The 17658-nt window shown below is 39.9% G+C and overlaps 1 protein-coding gene across 32 annotated transcripts in view; it reads left to right on the top strand.

Annotated features, from left to right (window-relative positions):
- Positions 1-17658, top strand: part of LMO7 (LIM domain 7) — a 134836-nt gene that overhangs the window by 68205 nt on the left and 48973 nt on the right. The window contains exon 1 of one of the 32 annotated variants that reach the window (XM_009680147.2): positions 13752-13786. The exons of the other annotated variants lie outside the window; for them this stretch is intronic. The gene's annotated coding sequence lies outside the window, so the exon portion shown is untranslated. Of the gene's footprint in view, positions 1-13751; positions 13787-17658 lie in introns of those variants that run through there. 32 annotated transcript variants of the gene reach the window in all.

The following is a 17658-nucleotide window of genomic DNA, read 5'->3' as shown; positions in this document are numbered from 1 at the left end:
GGCTGTCCCCCTGTTCCTACTGCCTGGGTGCTGCCAGGTCTCTGCGCTGCTGGCTCACGTTCAACCCAGCACCTGCTCCCTGCTCCCCAGGGCAGCTCTCGGAAGCTGCTCCTTCCCAGGGCAGGACTTTGCGTTCATCCTTGTTGGCTGCCGTGAGGTTGCTGCTGGCCCAGCCCTGCCCTCCAGTTCCTCGGTCCCTCAGCCCTGCCCTCCAGCGTATCGGCTGCACCCGCCTGATGCTCCTATCCACTTGAGGAGTGAGCATGGTATCAGCACCTGACTCAGAAAGAAAAATGTGAAAGTTGCTGTGGCTGATTACTCACAGCAGATTTACTAATGCGGATGATATTTCCTCTTTCCTTTCCCTTCTAGAAAAACCGTCCTGCAAATGTAAACACGTACACACCTTTGAACCCAGTATGTAAAGATACACATCTACTGACGCGGATTCCAATGCATTATATGATAAAATATTTAACTGGGGTGGGGAAAGGGAAGCTAAGTTCAAAATACTTGTGCTTTGCAAAGGGTAGTGAATTACGGACATTTACTGTGAATAAGTGCTTGAATATGCTTGTCAGACTTATGATGCAATAATATATTCTTTTTAACTCTTGTCACCTGGTGTTTGAGCTGCTGTATAAAATGCTCTCAGCCTTAATCATTTTCCATGACTGACGTATTTGGAAAACACTAGCTAAAATGCTTGTATTAATGCAAGGTACAGTATACTTTCATGGTTTGACTTTAAGGTGTGATATTTTTTCATCACAAATCTGTGCAGTTAGGGAATTGCTGCACAATTCCATAAAGTAATCCTAATCCACTCACCTTTGCTAGTGTCGAATAGTCCAGTAAGCAACTTTTAATGGTCTTCTGTGTGCAAATTTTCAGAAATGATGTTCCTCATATATGAAAAACAGAAGAAAAAACCTGGGTTACTTAAGTCGGAACAGGAAAACACAGGAAAATTCCAATTTCATATATAGAATATTGAGTTCTGGAATGGCTACTACTGCTTGGGGCTGAGATCTTGGGATGGAAGTTTTGTGAAAGATGTTTGTGAAAGTATTAATTCAGTATTCAGTGGTAGTCATTCCCCCCAGCTCTCCACCTTTACCCATTCTCCCACCCGCTCCAAAAACAGGCTGTGGAAATTGTGCTGCTGTGTCAATCTGGTCTGCTGGTGTTGTAAATGCCATCTGAGTCTTTGGACCTTAATCATTTTCCCTTTCTTCCCTTTCTCACGTCACCTCCCCCAAAATATCGGAAAAGAATACTGTCGAGCTAGAAAATTCTCGTTCTCCTGGCCCTTCTCTGACCTAGGCAATGGAATTGCTTCTGCTCCAGGTTTGATTAAACAAGTTAGGAGTCCTGAGCCTGAAAGAGGATGGGTGAACAGAGCCTGAAAGAGAGATGATGGTGGACAAAATAAACGAACTTTTTTTTTTTTTTTTTTAAACTATGGCCTTTGTTACAAGAGTAATGAATGAAGCAAACAAAAGGGTAGTAAACTTTGTTGTCAGAAGACACTGTGGATGATTAAGGTTTGGATTCGGGGGATAAAGTGGAGAAGGTCACAACAGAGAAATCTCTTAAGGGTTACTGAATACAGAGAAACTACATCTAGCTCAAAGTCTCTGAGAGAAGCATCTTGCCTGCTTACTTGCTCTATTTTTACTCTTCCTTAGGCAATCGTGTGCAGTTGTGCAGGAGGATGGGATCCTGGGCTAAGCAGACTTTTGATCTGGCCCAATATGGACACTCCTGTACGTGATTTTGAAAACATCACATCAGGATGCTTTAACTTCTGTAAATCTATGATAACCTTCTCTAAGAGGCATGACTAAGAAAAAATCTGTCACTAATTCCATGGAAGCAATTAATAAAATTTGCTAAATCAATCAAACAATCGGCTATTGTTAAACTTTAGCAAGTATGGAGCATCGTGTGTAGAGCATAGTACATGGAGGTACCTGAAGAGCTGAATATGATCATGGTAGGGCAGGAATGTAAATCTCTTAATCTAGACAAGTACCTGAGTTGTACTGTATGTGCCCAGTTTATGCAATCAAAGGGAAAAATACTATTACGTGTTCTTAGGAATTTAAGACTTAATTATTTTTTTAATCAAACAATTTGATATTTTAGCAAAAGCTTTGTAAGAATAAAAAAATAGGAATGATTGAAATTTTTTAGAAATAAGCTGGTATATATCTGCATATACTATATTCAGCATCTCAAAATTAAGACCTACTTTTACTCTAAAAAGATCAGTTAATTCAAGAGATTTTGTTCCTGATTTTGGCATGGACAATGTAAGAAACTGTAAGATCACACATCAGATGGTTATGCAGAAGGCACTCCCACCCAGATTGAATAAGCACAGAATGTGATGCATCACTAATGATATATTCCTCTGCTGTGCTCCTCCTGAAACACACTCTTTGCTGTGTAGAACATTTCATTTTGTGGAATCTGAGCTCATCTTTTGTACTGAATGTTGATTGCTGCTGAGAAATCTTACAAAGGTCACTAAGCACTAGTGATTCACTAGTATTATTTGCCATTTCATTGCGATGTTTTCATTCTTTCACTGGGAGGAAAAAATTTTCCTTTGAAAAATAGCTTTTCTTTTTGTAAACAACATTTTGTCTTACTGAGACATTTTTTTTTCTTTGAGCTATGACTAAATTCCTTAGTTGAATTCAGTCTTCTCTAATACTGGCTGAATAACTTGTGAATGCACTCAACAAGCTTGTTTCTGTTTAACCATTAAATAATCTATAGGGAGATTTCCAGTTATTCCAAGTGGTATAGTCAGTCTAGGGTGGTGATCGTCACCAAAATGAGGTGACTTCATTTGTGAGTTACTTACTTAATTTTTTCTTATGCGGTACTCTTTTTATTCGTCAGGTTGGATTTTAAAACTATTAATCCATGGACTGATGGCACCGAACAGTAAGGGCGCGAGCGCCTGAGCTTTGTTTGCTTGGGTACCATGTGGGCAGTGACTGCGCCGTAGCTGCTTTCAGCTGCACACCTGGCAGCACACACAGGAGGACGAATTCGACTGCCACCTGCCTTTTCAGTACCACTTTGGAATAGCGTGCGCTGTTGGTTGAAATACTTAAAATAAACTGAGGCAGGTACTCCGCGCTTACAGTGTCAGGTATGTGCCAGAGCTGCATGACAAATTCTGTTCCTTTAACGGGCAGCATGAGCTTGCTCAGGAAAAAAGCTGGAATAAAGCACTGGTGGTGCTTGGTTTCTGCAGAAAACACATTTGCACAAGAAGGCATTGCAGTAAAGTGGCATGAGAAGTAGGCAAAAAAAATTGGACAAGGCAAAACCCAAAGAGAATCTGAACCCAAAGGGATTTCAAAATCTTTTCTCAAAATAGAGGTTAACCTGAGCTGTTGTGAAATCTTCACTGGACTCAAACTTGAGCTGAAATAGGGTGGAGAAGAGAGAAGAAGCCTTAATCTTAAGAACAGACTTAGTAGATCAAATAATTTCAATTTCCAGGAGTTTTTTGTCTTTTGTTTTGTTTTTTTAGCTTTTATGATGTGCCTTTTCCCAAGGGCTGATAGTAGCCTGTTCTTTTACAATGAAAAAGTACAATGGCTTAAGAACTGCATAAATGGAAATATAAACTGAACAAAACAATAGAGGAGAACGAAAGTCAAAGGGTTGACCCCTTCAGGCAGCTCAAATATGAGCTCAAATACGGTTAAGTAGAAGTAGATCAAAAAGCAGTGAATGTTTCTTCCCAGTGGCATGGCTTGTGAAGGCAGAAGGAGTACACCAGTTCAGGCAGTAGACAGTTTCCATTTATTTTATTTGAACGGAGGTGCATCTGCAGGGCAAGGCATACTGGGCAGACTTACTAGCTGGGCCAGAGGAAGTAGCCTCTTGTGTTCATTCTGTGGGCACCGATTCAGAGCCGAATCCCACCATGGTGCATCTAAACTGGGTGTCGTGTGCCACTGGGGTAGTGTCAAAAAGCCTTGCCTGCTTTTCCCTTTCCACCAGAGCTTCGGTATTTCCTCATTGTGCTGCTTGGTGCAGCCATCTAACTTGAGCTCCACCTAAATAGTTGTGTTGCCCTTTAGAACTTCTTAGGGGGTAATGTAGCAAGCACAAAAGAAATTACTTAAAGCAAAATTTGATTCAGAGCTAATGTAGAAGAATCAAGCCCTTTATTTCTTTTGTTGACTCTGATAGAGAAGTGGATCTCTGCTGGTCACAGAGGCATTGCAGGTTATTGTCAGCATCACCGAAATACTTCTCGTCACCTCCTGATACGGTGTCATAGTGCAGAATGGATTGAGTTTGCATACCTACAGGATTTTTCCAGGTCCGTAGAGAAACCAGAACTAAAAAGTGTATTGGCTTAATTCCAGTCTGGGGAGGTAGGGAAGCAATGAACTTTTTTTTTTTTAAACACCACACACAAATCAAGCCTTTTCTTGTCTCCTGTTGCCCAGGGATGTATTTGTGTGGTTTCCATCATGTGAACATGGCATGTTGCTGTCTCATCAGTCAAAGGAGAGAGCAAAGCTTGCTTTTTTCTCCTGGGGTAGCAGTCTTTCTAATGGAAATGTACCAATTCATGCAAGGTGGAGGTACTTATGTAAGGAGCTTTTGTTCGCAGTATTTTTGTCAGGAAAGCAAATATGTTGAAACTCTTAGAAACTGTTTGGTCAGACTTAATTGTGTGTAGGTTTTGGCGTGCAGCATTTAATGGAAAGTGTTCCTGTTAGTTATGCATGTGTGTGTAGTCATAGGAGAGGCTAGGTTTCTTATAGGCTGAAATAAGGAGCAGTGAGAAATTTGGAAGAAAACTAATGCACGATATTTCTTCTACCTTCACCCAAGAGAATTCTCCAGCCAATTATTTCAGATTACTTCAGCTCCTGATACTGAGAGCTGATTGTCAATGCTATATGTTTAATTATGAAGACTCCCTTCAGTTTCAAAACAGATGTATTACAGTGAGTATTTGCCCAGGAAGATATCCTAGTGTCTGCATTTTCCTGTGAATGAAGAGGAAGTGGCCTGAGGTCTCTCTTGTTCTGCTCTGTATTCCTCTTGGTTTTCAGTTTTTTCAGTTCCTTGACTGTGGATGATCCATGTGGCAGTACTGGCCTGGTTCGGAATAGGCTTCCAGTAACTCTCCGGTTAATTTGGGATACCCAGCAAAGATGCTTTCCTTCTATTTTTATTCTCCATTGCTCAGGCTTCTGTGCCAGGCAACTCGCAAAACAAACAGCAACATGGGGTCAGCCTCAAAGAGCACACACTTTGAAGCAGCAGACAAGTACCAGTTGAGAAAAAGTCAGTCTTTAACAGTAATACAAAAGATAGTCTTAAAGGTTTCTGCACCTTGGTGTGTAATACCCCATACAAAAAGTTATTCATAGGTAATTATTAGAAAAAATTACCTTTGCTTAGTTGTGGAGGACGTACCGGAAATTTGTTTATTGAAAGTGACTGGCTTTTTGAACTCATTGGTTTTGGAAGTGGCAATCAACGCAGGAAGAAATCGGTACACGACAAGGGTATAAGACAAACTGAGTATAGATGGTTTCAGAAGAGATGGGGCAGTAAAAGAAGTCGATTCATTATTAAACAAAGCAAATTGCACTCTGTACTAATCTCTCACCATTTAACCGTACAAAAAGCTTTTAGTAATTGCAATAAAAATAATAGTTATTTAAGAGGATGAATACTCTGAATGCTGTGATTTTGTAGTCATTTTATGTTTAACTGTTTATACAGAATTGCTTTTTGGTTTACCTTTGGTAACTGCTATGCCAAAGTTGTCTTAGCATTGGTGATGCACCTTAGTGAGTCTTCAACTTATGCAAGCTCTTTGGCATAGCTTCCTTTTACACATGAATTGTAGAATCCGCTGTGCAAACCAAAGCTAGCAAGAAGAAAAACTCTCTTTAAAGAAAACATTATTTCAACATACGTTTCATCTCTAAAGGTTGCTCTGAAATGAAGAGCATTTCCATGAATGTGTTTTGGGGTTGGTGGGGTGAGAGGGTTGGTGTACACTCAAAAGGAGTGCGTTTGAGATTTCAGTGCTCGTTTACAATCTGTAAACATAAATATATTTAAATTCACATGTTCGAAAAGGTGCATTTACTTCATAAACAGTCCACTGATCTCCATGCCCTTATCAGCCTTCATCAATGCAAAGTTTCCAATGTCGTTGCTTAAAACAGAAGGGATTTGGGACTGCTCTTGACATGAGTTTCTTTGTTCTCTTTACAAAGAATGATACCTCAGCATCTTTAATTTGTTTTTCTTTCCCAGTAGCTTTTCTGTTTGGAACATAGACTGTTTTTTGGTGATATGATACAAAATAGTTCCAGTATAGTTGCCTGTGTACTGATCCTGTATCTGTTTTTTGTTTTTCAGAGGCTTACGTTTGTTGCTTTTAACAATAATTAAAATGATTACATACTTGACCTTCTATGTAAAGTTTATGCAGTACTTTCGGCTTTTTCCTTTCCAGTGAAAGCTTCCACTGATTCTCTTCTACCTGAAAAATTTTGGGGATTTATAGTTTTACAGGATATGCTCTATGTGGTATTTTTCAAGAGCTTTAAATGCGATGTGATGGAGGACTTAAAATTCATCTTATTTCTTTTTGATTGAGCAAAAAAAAATGTGACTATGAAGTGGTTCTGAATCAGTGTCTTCCAAAAAATTAGCATCGAACAGATGGCAGATTTGTTATATCATGAGCTGTTTTTGATGGAACTGATTTATGTTATTAAAGATGAGGCTTGCATAACTTGCACTTCAGTATGAGGTATTTTAAAGTATATTTATATTAGAAAACTTGTACACTGCATAACTCTGCCATAAGCAATGTCCTTGATTACGATGGCTGGTGCATAGCTTTGTACCTTTGCTTGCTAAAAACCATCTAGAAATACTGATTTTTATTAAATTTATTTTTAAAATATGTACTAGTAGAACTTCTAGCAGGTTAACTGACACATAGAGAGGATAAAGCAACAGATTAGGAGTATTCCAGCCATTTTTCCGTGGGTGGCTTTTTCACCTCACTATTGTCATGCAGCAAGAAAGCGAAAACGTATTATAAAAACGTTTGATGTCAGTTTTCGTTCCCAGCCAGTTATGTGTGGATAATGTGGTCAACAGTTTGCCATCTGGCAACCTTGAGCAGTATCATCCGGTTTGGTTTTCTCCCACGTACTCTATCTCTGGGTGTCAAAGGATGAAGGTGTTCCCATCCTGCTCTTTTCTCCTGTGCTTTATGATCGTTGTCTTCCTGTCGAGAACCACCTAAGTGGTTTCCCTGCAGTTGGACAAATTGCTTCTTAAGCATCAGCAGAGACTTGACTTTTTTTGTCTTTATTGGCAGATACTACTGGTTATTCCCCCACTGTGCTGACTGAATTTCTTCCTTGTAGCTCTGTTAGCTTGGACATGAAATGAGAGATGGAGACCTTGGAATTTATTCCTAGTCTCGCTTGTTGCAGTCGTCTTCCTAAGTAAAGATACCTCTGAGATGGCTTTCTCTGTCATTTTCCTGAAGTGCGATTTGTTTCAGGTAGACTAACAGCTCAAGAGTTAAGTATAATGAGAGGAGAAATATCCAATTAGTTTTATCAAGCTGCTTTTACATTTCTGATCCTGGCTAGATTAGAGGTCTTAACCGGGGGAAGATAAGAACTTGGCTTTTCACTGAATTGTAAAACAGTGGCAGTGGTGTCATTGGTGAGATTTCTGAATCACACAGAGCTAAAAACATGAGATCCAAAGGGCATCCTCCATAGACACCTCCAAAGGAGGCAGGTCTGGATTTAGCAGCCACTGATGCAACGTGTGAACTGGCGCTTTAGGAAGCTGAGCCTTCTTGTAACTCACTGGTGGTGTGACATACTCTGCAGTTTAATCATTAGTTTGATTTAATCTTTGCAATGATTAAATGCAATTATGATTGCAGTTGACAGGTTTTTAAAGAAACCTTTAATCTTTCAGAACCCAGGACTTCCCAGATGAGAGTCTCAAAGTAGACACTAAATTAACCTTATCTAGGTCAAAAATCCTGCCAGATTTTCATGTGGAAATTACAAGGATTGTTGGAGAATGGATTTGTAGAATGGCCTCTTCCAGAGCCCAAAGGGTTACTTTCGTTATCCAGACTCTGCGTTTTGATTGACTTCTGGGAAGGATAGCTCACAACCGCCATGTGTGCTTTAAGGAGCCTACTTGTCCAGTGCTTAATTTGGCTAGACAGTTGGTGAAATTCTGCAGATGGCTAACTGTAGTTTCCAGGAGTTAGTGCATATAGTATCTTCTTTCTCTGGAGAAGAAAGATTCCTAATTTAGCATTTACTCATGCACTCATTAAAAATGTTGGGAATATTGCCATGGCCTTGGTTGGAGCAGAATCGGATCCTTTTGTTCCACTCCCTCCCTACCACCGCATTTAGTTGTATTAGTCTGTTGGAGCATTTTGGTGGTGTCTTAATTGGTATATTAAGCTTTTTTCCTCAGTCATCACTTTTGTGGTACAAATTACATACTTCACGAGTACCAATGAAAGAGAGAGTGTGAGATCATCTGTATTTCTCTGACTGGGATTGCTTTCCCATATCATTAATTTTGTTCGAGTTCTTATTCTCAGACTTCTCTGATTTTTACAACTGAAACTCTCAAGTGACTAATAGCACATTCGGTTTCAGTAGTTTGGTATACTCAGAATTTTGCTTGATTTAAATTCACCAGCTTCGGAAGTATATGGTCAGACTAGCATAACTTTTTTTCCCTTCCCCATTTTTCCCTCCCACACAGACTTTCTAACATTCTGGCAAAGCAAGTATTTGGACTTTTACCCATTCTCTCACTTTGCAGTAAAGAAGCATTCATTTTTCCAGTGTTAAGATCTTGGCCAGAAAACTGGCTCAAAAAGTTTAATGTTTTGAGCAAATGTTTAAAAATACCCTCTATCTGACTTACTTTCTTAAAGTAGCCTTAAAGTACTTTTGATTGTCGTTGAGGTGGACAGTTCTTTTTCCACCAAGAAAATTAATACTTTTCCAGTGAAACTGATGGTAACAAATTGAATTTAGTTACTCCAGATATTGCAAAAATAAATCTGAGGCCATAAAAAAAAAAAACTGAATAAGGAAAATTACGTATTTAAGTAGCTCTGTTACACAGAGATATTGTAAGAGCTGAGGAGAGAAGGCAAGAATTGTAGCAAATACGGAAAATGTTTGCTGAACTTAAATCTTGTCTGTTCCCCAGCACGAGAGGGCATATTTTTGCTAAGGGTAGTATACTGCGTAAAACTTATATTTGCATTTTGTTTCATTTTAAATTGTGTTGCTGTTTCATATCATGCTTTCTAGTAGAGCTGACTCAAGGAGATACGTTCTCTTTTACCTTTTTGTTTGTTTTGTTTGTTCCTTTATCTTTTCAGATAAAGGTGCTATTTGACTCTGTTAATTGAAGTGCTCTTTCCTGGCTCAGAATCTGTTTTACCAAATGAAGGCAAATCAAGAAAATCTAGGAAATAATGAAGTACAGCTATAGTTCTGTGACCTAGGTACTCGCTACTTTGGGCGAATACACATTAAACCACTTTTAACAGAGGAAAGTCAGAAAGTCAGGTTCAGTTTGTGTTTTGCTTTCATGCTTTTTTGCTCTGTGTGATGGTTGCTAGAGTAGCCCAAAGAAACAAAAGAAAATAAGGCAAATTTTCAACAAGGAAGCGTTCTAATTTCTTTAGTGCTTCTTACTTGATTGTGAAATATTTTGCCAGAATATTACGTAAAACACCTAGTAGTCCTTTTAAAGTTTTTGTGCCATCTGTAGAGACCAAATGATGCAGTCATGTATTAGTGATTTGCCTCTACTTAAGGACAAATTCCAGCATAGCTTTGACTTATTTCCGATATCTTTGTCGTAGAGTAAATTGCATATGCCTTGTACCTCCATTTTGTCATCTTCACTCCATCCATCTCTATAAATAAATGCTTTCCGAAATCCTAGTTCTGTGAGATTTTTCGAAAAACTGTGCTCCCAGTAATCTCAATTTAAACTGTTAAAGCATCTGTTCTTTAATAATGTAGCAAAAGCTTAGAACAAAATAGGGAGCTGGGGTTTACACTGCCCCAATTCTCAGACTTAAGTTTCATCCTCAGCCAGCAATCCCAAGGATTGGCAATGTTCATGTCAGTGTTCACACCGTTCAGGCTAGTGGATATTCCATCAGGCTCAGTTTTTGCAGCCTTTATAGCCTGGACTGGCTACCTGTTTTCACCTGGCTGCAGACAGGTCACTCTCTGTGCAGCGTAACAATCCAAAATATAACATAGCCATCCAAAGTAACATGACCAAGCCACGTGTGTGAACATACCGTGTACCCAGAGGTTCTCCTGGAAATACTTTATTTTGAATGCAAAGTATGTTTTGTCCTTATGTACAGCAGTTTTGCTAGCACTACACTACAGTGGAATTGTTTGGGGTGGGGAGGGGGGAATTGCCATCAGAAATCTGTGCGGGAGCTGCTTTTTTCCAAATACCCTCAAAACATGAGCAATTGGGTTGTAGTCCACATTTGTCTGTCTCATCTCAGGAAGAAAAGTCGTCGTCTTGCCTATACTTGCTGTTATGGGGTCTTGGCTCCCCTGAAGAGATGGTGGGTGCGAACAGAGTAAAGCACGGATGACCTGCCACTGGTGCCTCATGGACACCAGTGTATCTGTTGATTCACTAAAAGCCGACAGCTGATACATCTTTGTGCACTGAATTGCTGTTTTCTGTGTATGCATTAGAGTAACAGCAACTGAGTGCCTATATGGACTGGTGAAACTCAGTACTGGCACAAACACGAGCATAGGAATACCAGTGCAGGTTACTGTCAGTCATCTTTTTTATCAACCGATACCTTCATTGCCAAATATCAGGTACCAATTACATAGTGTAGACATGAGTTATTTTTATTATCTTTTTTTTACACTCCCCAGGAAATTACATAAACCTCAAGAAGTTGGTACTGAGTGTTATAAGCTGTGATAAGCAAAATAGTTTATGCCCAAGGAACTTGCACATTGCCACCTGTGTGCTTAACAGAAAGATAACAAAGGATTGTATTTAATAAGTCTTCCCTGGGCACGCACCAAGGCAGGGGTCTGCATGCAGGAGGCTTTTCCCCAACCTGAGGGCTGAAGGTAAGAGGGCGCACAGGCTGTTGCTGTGGCATAGTTGGCACCTGGGAAACTTGGAGAGAAGGACTGAGTAAGTATAGAGGGCTATTCTGAAAACTTCCCTCTGGTATCTCTGTGTGAAGTATTTCAGCATCTCCTCTTCCTACAATCAGATGTAAGAGTAGGAGTAAAAAGGACAGCAGTTGTGGAAATGTTTAGTTTAATAATGGCAAGGAGGCATCAGGCAGGAGAGTAAGTAAATATGGATATGTCTTGGAAAAAAGGGCAGACTGTGAGTTGCCATGGTTGTTGCAGTTTAGCTAAAGCAAGTAATATGCTTTATTCAGAGTAATTTTTCAGTAAGAGGCTGTGAAACTATTTCTGTGCTTGCTGACAGCTGTACTTTCATGTGTTTATATATATATATATATAATATATATATATTTCTCAAAATTTATAGGTCACATTTAATTGCCTATTTTGGTACTTAATTTTCAGAGTGACTCCACGGATGTACTGACTATCCCTTTTGGAAGGAATGCTAAAACCAATTTGAATAGAAATGCATGGGGGAACATACATTTGTCTGAAAAATTTACACAAGATGGTGTAAGTTTGGTGGAGGGAAGAGAAAGGATCCTCAAAGATGAGCGAAAGAAAAATTAGCATAAATGATCAGCAGAATGAGTTTAAGTGTGCTGATTCGGAGGGAGGAAGCTCTGAGTGTGTGAAATTTGAAAATTTATAAAAGACACAAAGCAGGAAAAGAATAGAAATGGTAACATTTAGTAGAACCCTGATGCTTAAAGTACTGAACTCTACTATTAAGTAGACTTAAGGTCTGAATTATGTACAGGTAAACTTAAGAGGGCAAACAAGGAGATACTCAGCAAAGTAATACGCTCTGGGTTCTAAAGACCAATATCTTCAAAACTATAGAAACCCGGAGCATTTATAAGTAGTGGTACGAAAGCTATCTATCTAAATTGCTGTGTATTTTGAAGCTGATTTTCCTGATAGGCAATTGATTTCACCTATGAAATTCAAACATCCTTTTAAATTCAAATCAACTGCTTCGTTTACTTTGAGAACTACTAAGCTTCTGTGTAAGCTTGGAGCAAATTCTGCAACTTCTAATTCCTTGCAGAGCAAATCCATCAATTCTCATAGAAGTCAATAGATGTTCACATGCTTTTTGGCCAAAGTGCCTGGCATGTGACTGGTAGCTTCCAGAAACAGAATATCTGGTATTTATTTTTGCCTAGATACCAGTCTAGACCTAGAATTTAAAAGTAACTAGTATAGACTGGGGGGAAAAGTTCTACATTCACACGAAAAAGTGAAAGAAATATCCAGCCTGATTACCCTGGGCCAGGCAGTTACTGAAGAAAAAGATGCGGCTTTGTAAGGGATTCGGGGAATGGAGTAATTAAGAAAAACACACAGAAAGGGACCAGTTAACATTGCCATGCTAAATACACTAATATTCCTTGATACACCTCTAGCATTTGAGCAGGAAGCTGCAGGATCTTATCAGTCCTCTTACTCTACTAGTTAGATGTTCCCTCTTGCTTCCTCCAGCCCAGCCCTGAGCCAATCGCCTTGAGTTGTCAGCCAGGCTCTCTCATCCCTGCGCACAGACTTGTTCTACTGGCACTGGTTTTTATTATTATTATTTGATAGGTGTGCCTCGTACCCTGCAATACACTAAATATTATTTTCCTCTTCACGCCAGCCTATAAATTTGATTGAAATATGAGGAAGCTAGCGGAGATGGACCACGCAGGGAGGGGCTGGAAAAGAGCCGGAGGAAGTGAATAATGTGACTGTCTGGTAACCTGCCCAGGCTGATGCACGTATCTAGAAGTGGCTGTTTTTGTTTTGATAAGAGATTTAAGAATAGCATGGAAGCATAATAGATGAGATCAGTAAGGAAGCGCCATGCTTTAGAGGGGGTGTGAAAGGACGTGGCTCTGAGGTGATGGAAGGAGATGAGTTCCCACGGAGGGTGTTGGCTGGCTGGATCCCCTCCCCGCTTTTCCTCTCTTTGGCATTTCTCTTCTCCACCCTTCTCTCCCTCAGACCCTTCACTATAAGGTGGGTGCAGGACTCTATACTGTTATATAACATAAGCAGCATGGATACGGAGTGGTCCAGTGGCTGTGGAAAATACTTGTGATTTTTGTTTTTATGGAACAGTCGAATATAAATTTTCAGGAGTTGCTCTTGAGCCCTTCTGTAATACCAAGACCACTTTAAATCTCAGCAGTGAATGTGGCTATCGAGGCTGAATATCAGTTGGTTAAGAATGCAAGTACTAGAAGAATGTGCTCATGTTTCCGTACCCCTGCAACGGTCCCATCAGTCCCATCCTCCATTGAAGCCTTTCTATTCTGAGCAGCATGTGGGAACTCGGTGAAATCTGATAACTGGAGTATTAATAGCAGTTGAGTAGGTGTCCAAAGAGGTTAAAATTTAGCACAAGCCCGCTGCTAGTTGGGCAGACGGCGTTCATCTCCCGCGCAGCATACCTCAACGAGGGCGGAGAATCCTTCAAACGCTTTGACGTCCTTTTCAGAAGTGTAAGTGAATTTGTTTGGGGTCGAGTTGGAGCGCCTGGAGCTCTGCAAGGAGTTTGGGAGTAGGTCTATTTGGCAGCGTGCTGGCCCAATTAGTAGCCCAGAGCGAGGCTTTTCCAAGTGCTTTAACACACATCTGGGAGGTGGAAGCACCACTGCCTTGGTGGTAGAGAGTCAAAAGGAGAGTATTGATGTTTCTTTTTAAAAAGAAATCTCTATTCTGTTTACTTTAAGCACTGTGTTTGTAAGATCTGTAGTACGGAGGGTGGGATGGAAAGCAGATAGCTTTGGCAGCTGTTGGGGTTTCTGGGGTATTTGTCACTAAGGGAAGGGCTTGGCACTGGACATGGTGCATTTGTCACTAGCACATTCCTTTCTATCGGGCGAATGTCTCCATCCCTCTTTCTCACCGTAAATGGATTCAAATTTTTCTTCTCTTTGCTTCTCTTGCTGCATGATCATGTGACCTGTTCACAGCCGATAACTCCAATTTAGGAGAGAGAGGTTCCTCGATCTACCTAGATTTTATTTTTTGATTTTATTTATTTTTGAACTATAGATAGATATGTATAGTTTAAATACATTTCTACTCTAGATACATTCACATTCAGAAAGCCCCACTTTCTGAAAGAGATGCCATAAAATCATCTTCCAGAGTTCGGCTTTGATTTCTGGAATCTTGCTTTTGGTCTTGAGCTCCCCATTGATGTTCTCTCTGGAAAAGAACAAAGTGAAATGTCAAAGTAGATCTGACATTGTGTATTGATAGTTTCTGGAATTTAATATATATTAGGAGGTTAGGAAACTAAGTTAAATAACATGTTAGGAAAAGAAAACCCAAACTACAAGGTATATTTATTAGCTCTTTTGCAATAAGTAAACCTAAACATAACTACTTAAAATATGCTACTGTTTTGGAAGGAGACATTGAAGAAATGCAAGTGTAAGTGTTACCGCTGCCAACAGATGTGTTTTATAATGGTTAAATTCTAGTTTGTGGCTCCTTAAAATACTATAGAGTGCAGGCTACTATAAGCCATGTGACTATCTTGTGAAATTGCATGTTTCTCCTTTTAAAGTGTCTTAAAGTACATTAAAATAATACTAGGCAGCTTCCTCACTCCTCAAAACTGAGCATCAGTAAGTGAACTGGAAGCATGGAGAGCCTCTGGCTGGTGTTTTGTCAGATGGGGACTCTCGTACAGGGACTGGCTTACGGAGTTCCTCCTCCAGCAAGCTCCCCGTTTCCCCTCCTGTGTGGCAATGCATTGCCTCTGCAGTTGTGCTGAGACAGTTGCTTATAGCAGTGTGCTATAAAACAGATGAGTGAGTTAATCTGGGCTTAAAAAAAAAGGATTCTTTAAAAAAAAAAAAAAAAACAAAAAAAAAAACACCCCAAGCCAAGAAACTGGCACAGCTCTCTGGTCCTGATTCACAGCGTGGAACCATGGTGTGATTCAGCATGCGTTGGCATAACCACGGGGGCAGCAAACAGAAGTGGCTGTAAGGGGAAGGGAGACCAGGAAATCCTTAAGGTAGAAGTGCTGCCAAAGCTTTTGTGTTGTGAAGCTAGGGCCTTGGTGACTAATTGTGCTATTTAACCTTGAGCAAACAGGGGGGCTGTGAATAAATTCCTTGGGTGGCAACTCAATCTTCTGGTCTGCCATATCACTTTTATTCTTGTCTAGTGGCTCTCATTACAGAAACTCTTATTGGTCAGTGCTGAATGGGTATAAATGGTGTTCCTGAAAAGGCATTTTGCTCAAATGTAACTAAGGTACTTTGGTCTCTAATTTAAGCTTATCGTCTACTAACAAGTTAGAGCTATTTCTGTCTTGTTCGTTCGTCTTTTTTCTGTTTGCTAAACGATTGACGTAGATGAGATGGTGCTTTACACAGAAGGCATTATTTTTCCGTGGGTGGTGATTTCACATATTTTGTATGGATTTTGTCAATCTTTTGCATGAGTGATCAGCTTGCAATTATGCAGTTATGCTTCATAATTATAACAATATCCCCCACACATTGTTTGTTATCTCACGGCCTTTAGACTTGCTGCAATTGATAGGCGTTTTCCAGGATGGCTAACCTTGGGAGTTATAGATAAACATCTTTTGAAAGCATTGCTAGCTATTAAGGGTCAACTTTGTAAGTTGTACTTCTTAAATTTTGAGGTCTCTTAGTAATTTGACATTGGGGTTTGATTAGCTAACTGGGAGGATCAACGTTTCTTTCCTTTAAACTTCAGAATGAGTGCTAAGAATAAGCCTGTACTCCTGTAGACTGTAGCAGGAGTAGATGCAGTATTTAGAATAAATATCCTTTTTTCTATGAATCTTAACCACTCTCATTAGCAGCTTCTTTTGCTTAGTTCAGACCTCTTTAGTGAAATGAGGAATGTAGAAACCTTTGGGAAGGCAGGGAAGGTAACGTCTGGAATTACGTGAAGTGGTTTAGTAACTGATGTTGCATTGTTATTTGGACAGAAACACGCTTTCAGCAGATAATTTTTAGATGCGGCCTTGACTGCACCTTGCTGAGCAAAGCAGCCTCCCAGTTACAAATTTCAGCACAGTGACAATCATTTATTCAATCCACTGATTAGATTACATAGAATAACATATATTCATGAAGAATATAGTCTGCATTGACTAGGCTCTGTCATGATTTTGGGAGAAATAGTCAAAACGAAGACTACTTTGTAACAGTCCTCTATAGAATTGCTTTTTATTTGCATTGATGAAGATACTTCAGCAAGCTGGCTGCCTTTCCAATTCCTAGAACAGCTTATGCAGGACAAACATCTGTGAAACGAGTGCTGCATGTGCGTTTTGATACTATAGGCTCATGTTCAAGATACAGTTATAATTGTCCAGCAGTGTTAAAAAGCTTAAAGGCCACATCGCTGAAGTTCTTGCACTTCATCCTCAACTGTTTTTCTTCAAACACAGTGTGAGAAACTGAGTTGCTTGGGCCTACTTGGAGCCAGCATTAGAGTAGGGGCGCAGAGTGAAGAGGAGCCACTAGCCACTGGGTAGCAAGGGGCCATCAGAGAAGACAGATTCATGCCCTTGCTCCAACCATCATGCAGCATGTCACGCTTGAGAAAAGGCTGTTGCCGATTATGACTTCTATTTTGGACACGGTGGTATAAACACTAGTTGTTCAGGTCTATGCATAAGACCTCAACTGAATGCTTTGAGTGGTGCTGCGTAGTACTGGCATTTTGTTGATAGCGCTTTACAAGGAGAACTTCTGTTTAATCTGACTGATTATTATATGTTGCGTTTTCATTTACTGCAATTGAGCTGAAATCTTACTCTTTTAAGTTAGTGCTGACAGAGAGAGAAAAAGAAATCATTCCTGTTAAAAGCTCCTTTTCAGTTTGCAGCACATTTACATCCAATAGGCATTTTCCAGACTATTGTAAATGTGATGTATTGACTAGTAACTAAGCAGTGGTTTATGCATGCATTAGTCAGATCTGCATTTTGCGCTTGGCCAGGAGGTACATGTACAATTCTTCACTCAGAAGAAGATAGCAAGAGGTTTTGAAGCAAGTGAATCCAAATTACGTCTTTTACAAGTTGTAAACACGTGGAGGAGAGGCACCTGTGAAGTCTCTAGGTGACAACTGACTTGTAAGGCCTTCCAGTGAGACAGCAGCATTGCCTCTTTATGCAGGATTTTTGCTTGGCAGAAATTATAGTAGCATTTGTTTTACACAAATTCTAGGACAAGGCATTAATCATTCAGAATTATTTCCCCTTCGTTGTCACCCCCTCCTTACTTGAGACCATCAAAAAATTACATAATCCTACATCAGCGAGCAGTTCATTGCTGCAGGCTCATTTTTCATGAAGTTTTGTGTGTGT

The sequence above is a fragment of the Struthio camelus genome, chromosome 1 (assembly GCF_040807025.1).
Source record: "Struthio camelus isolate bStrCam1 chromosome 1, bStrCam1.hap1, whole genome shotgun sequence".
Taxonomy (NCBI): domain Eukaryota; kingdom Metazoa; phylum Chordata; class Aves; order Struthioniformes; family Struthionidae; genus Struthio; species Struthio camelus.
The sequence above is the reverse complement of the archived record's forward strand: the minus strand, read 5'-3'. Positions and strand labels throughout refer to the sequence as shown.